The sequence below is a fragment of the Dasypus novemcinctus genome, chromosome Y (genome assembly GCF_030445035.2).
Source record: "Dasypus novemcinctus isolate mDasNov1 chromosome Y, mDasNov1.1.hap2, whole genome shotgun sequence".
NCBI classification, from domain to species: Eukaryota; Metazoa; Chordata; class Mammalia; order Cingulata; family Dasypodidae; genus Dasypus; species Dasypus novemcinctus.
In genome coordinates, this window is record NC_092216.1 from 20,876,185 (window position 1) to 20,881,123 (window position 4,939).

Consider the following 4,939-nt stretch of genomic DNA (forward strand, 5'->3'; position numbering starts at 1 on the left):
TGAATGGGAAGGCTAAATATCAGTATGATGTCATCTTATGTAAATGATTTCCACATTCAACACAATCCTAATAAAGTTCCAATAGCACATTTTACAAACTGGATAAGGCAATTATTAAATTTATTTGGAAGGGTAAGTCACCCTCAAATTAGCCAAAACAAGTTGAAAGGAAAAGCAAAATCGGAGGAAACGTTCTACCTGACTTGAAGCATACTCTAAAGCTGCAGTGGTCAAAACCACATGATACTGGCAAAAGATGGACATACTGGCCAATGGAACCAAACTGAGAATTCAGATATAGACCCGTACATATATGGCCAACTGTTATTCAATAAGCCACTAAGCCTACTAACTGATGCAGAATAATGTCATCAGCTAATGGTTTTTGGAGAATTGGATAGCCATGCCCAAAATAATAAAAGAGGATCAATATCTCATGCCTTATACAAAACTTAACTACATATGTATCAAAGACCCAAATATAAAAAGCAAGACTACACAGATGCTAGAAGATAATGTAGGGAAACAGCTATGTAATCTTGTAATAGAAAATGGTTTTATAAATTTTAAACTGAAATTACAAGCAATGAAAAAAAAAACACAGATAAAAAGGACCTCCTCAAAATGTAAACTCTTATACTTCAACGGAGTTTGTCAAGGACGTGAAAAGGAGGCCTACTTAATGGGAGAAAATATCCTCAAGATTGAGGAATGAATGAATATAAGGGAGGAATGCAACCATAGACCAAAGATTATCATTGTAGTAATAGAAGAACCTATAACATTGATATAAAGACAGTGCTGAGAGGAGAGCAAGGGAAAAGTAATTGGAATATAGGGCATGCTTGAGGGTGTTGGAATTGTTCTGTGTTACATTGCAATGACGATTACAGGCTATTTACATTTTGTCAAAACTTATAAAATTGTACACTGCAAATTGTAAACCATAAAGTAAATTATAGACTTTAGTTAGTAGCAATGTTTCAATATTTGCTTATCAATTGATGTAAGGTATTATTAATAGGGAAAAATGTGAAGGAGTAGAAGTGGAGTATATGGGAATTCACTATATTTTTCATTAAACTTTTCTGTAATCTAAAACTTTTTAAAAAATAAAATGTATAATATGAGAAAAATGGGTAAAGTACTGTTTTTACAGTAATAATATTAAATTGTTAATGGATTAAAATCCCCAATCAGAACATGCATCCTGGTAGAATTGGTTTTAAAAATGAACCATCTTTATGCTGTCTACAAGAAACTTATCTTATACCCAAGGATACAAATACTTTGGAAGAGAAAGACTAGAAAAAGTTCTTTCATGCAACAGTAAACAAAAAATATCAGACAAAATAGCTTTTAAATGCAAAGCTGTTATAAGAGCCAAAGAAGGACATTATATATTATTTAAAAGGGCAATCTAACAAGAAGAAATATCTACCATATATATCTATGCACCTAACCAGAGTGCCAAAATTCATAAGATAAATGCTGGCCAAGTGAAGAGTGAAAGAGATTTCTCTACAATCATAATGGGAGATTTCAATACAGCATTCATATCAATAAATAGACCATCAACACAGAATATCATGAAGGAAATAGAGAAATTGAGTAATTTGATAAATAAACTACACCTAACAGATATCTACAGAACAATGTACCCCCAAAAAACAGTACACACATTTTATGAAATGCCCATGGATTTTTCTGTTGGATTACAAAACAGGAATCAATAAATTTAAAAATATCGAAATTATCTTTTGATATTTCATCTTTCTCTGATGAAGCTAGAAATCAGTAACTGGTAGAGGCCTGGAAAATGCACAATGGTATGGGGGTTAAACAACACAGTCTTATACAACCATTTGGCCAAAGAACGAATTGCAAGATAAATCATAAAGTATATCAAGATGAATGAAAAGAGGAAGACAACAAAGCAAAATTTATGGGATGTAGGAAAGGCAGTGCTGAAAGGAAAATTTGCTAAGCTAAGTGCCTACATTATAAAAGGAATATGTAGTTAAAATTAAAGACCTAACAACATACCTGGAGGGTTACAGAAAATTAATAGTAGACTAATCCCAAAGTAAACAGAAGAACACAAAAATTAAGCAGAAATAAATGAAATTGAGAACAAAAACAACAACAAAACAATAGAGAGGATCAACAAAACTGTTGTTGGGTCTTTGAAAGATTAACAAAATTGACAAATCATTAGCTTGACTGACAAAAAGACAAGATGCAAATACAGAAATGAGTGGTAGTACATTATTACTCCACAGAAGTAAAAAGACCTAAAAGGGTACTACAAACAAATGTATGCCAACAAACTAGACACTGTAGATGAAATGGACATGTTCCCAGAAAGGCATGAACAACCTACACTGACTCTAGAAGATAATACATGACTTAAAAATTTTTTCACAAGTAAACAGATTGAAAGTCATAAAAAATATCAAAACATAAAAGACCAATGACCAAAGGGCCTCAAAGCTGAATACTAGCAAACATTCAAAGATTATTTTATACAATCTTGCTCTAAGTCTTCTCCCAACATTCAATAAAGTTAATGCTACCAAACTCAATCCTGGAATCCAAAAATTATCCTAATGCCAAAGCCAGATAAAGATATTATGATAAAATAAAATTACATATTCATTTCCCAAATAAATACAGATGCAAAAATCCTTTCCAATTTATTGCCAATAGAATCCAGCAGCATAACAGAAGGACTGGTCATAGTGATCAACTGGATTTTATCCCAGGCTTGCAAGGGTGGCTTACCACAAAGAAAATCAAGCAGTGTAATTCAGCACATTAAAAAACTGAAGAAGAAAGATCACATGATCCTTTTGATTGAGGCAATAAAGGTACTTGACAAAATATAGGACCCTTTATGTATAGAAAAACACTTCAAAGATGGGAATAGAAGGAAATATCTCAACGTGATAAAGTGTATGTGATTTTGGCTGAAAGTGCTAGTCTATGAAGGTTGCCATCAATTGAATGGAAGCTAGAGGATAATCCAGGGACTATGAAACATGACTTCAGGGGTGAAGGATGATTGTGGTTAACAGTACAAATACAAGTGTGTTCCTCTGTTTCAAGGTGTTAAGAAAATGGACATATATTCGAAAAATGCATCTAATGTAATGTATAACATTAACAGTAGTTTTGTAATATTTTTACACCAATAGTAAAGAAGGTACTCTTATCAATGCTAATAGCCAATAATGAGGGATGTAAGATGATATAGGAGTTTTCCTTCTGGAGTAAGGAAAACATTCTGTGTTAATAATAGGAAAGGTCTGTGATGGTACTGAGAGTCACTGAGTGTATGTATACTTTGGATGGATTGGACAATACAGGGTACTGTACAAAACAATGAGCCTTGAGGTTAAGAGTAAAAATATGAAAACAATCTCTCATGAACTACAACAAAAATTCAATATGATTACATGGCATTTATATTAGGATGTTCTGTATGAAAATACACCAAATATAAGCTATGATCTATAGAGATGGTAATATTTTGAAGCTATTCTTGAATCATTTGTGATAAAAGTGTCACAACAATGTAAAGTGCTTGTGGGGAAAAGTATGAGAATCCTGTAAATTGTACATGATTGTTTACTTAATTTACAAATTCTCAAATTGAAAAAATAGGGGAAAAACTACAAGATTATCATTCAGAACATATAGAATGACCATTATTGAAGAAAGAGAGGACTACAGTGCTGGAGATGATGTAGAGCAATAGGAACACTCATTCTTGGTAGGGATGTACAATGGTGCAGCCTCTGTAGAAGACAGTTTGGTGGTTCCTCAGGAAGCTAAATGCAGAACTGCCATATGGTCAAACTGCCTCACTATTCGGATTATATTCAGGAAAACTGGAAGCAGTGTAGTGAGCTATTTGTACACCAATATTTGCAGTGGCATTATTCACAATTGCTAAATGAATGAAGCAAGCCAAGTGTCCATCAACCAATGAATGGGTAAATGAATTGTGGTATAGGCATATGATGGAAAACTAGTCACCTGTAAGAAGAAATGGAGTCAGGACACCAATGATAATATGGATGAACCTTAGTCATATTGAGTGAAGGAAATCAGACATAAAAGAACAAATGATATATGGTCTAATTAATATAAATTAAATACAAGGATTAAAATTTTGGAGTTAAAATCTAGGGTAGAGGTTACTAGAAGGTAAAGGTTGAGAAGAGTGAGTTGATAATGTATGTAGAATTTTTAATAAGGTTGATTGTAAATGTGCGACAATGGATAGAGTTGATGGTAATGTACAGTGATTATAACTATAACTGCTGATTTGTAAATGTGATTGTGGCTCAAAGGGTAGTCAAGGGATATAAATGCCAATTTAAAGAAAACTAGAGAATAATCTAAGAACTAACACAGGGAACTCAGTGGTGGATGAGGATTTGGTTAATAGCACAAGTCCAAGAATGTTCTTCTATGAAATAGAACACATACATGCCACTATACAAGCTGTTAAGAATATAGTACTGCATGAAAATACAATTAATGTAACTTATGGAGTTTAGTAACAGTAATATTGTAATATATTTGCAGCAATGGCAAAAAACTATTATATCAATGCTAAGAGTCAACAGTAGTGAGCTATAAGGATGTAAGGGAGTATGGGATTGGATTTTTTTCTAATTGAGTAAGGAAAATGCTCTAAAATTGACTGAGGTAATGACAGAAGCAATTCTGTAAAATGACACTAGGCACCACTGAGTGCAGACTTTGGATAGGTTATTATAGGTTATTCCAGGCTGGAGGCTGTATAACACAGTGAACCGTATGGTTGATGATGAACTTTGGCTGAAAATACATATATAAGAACATTCTCTCATGAACTAAAACAAATATATAATACTTATACATTGTGTCAATAATAGGATATTTTATG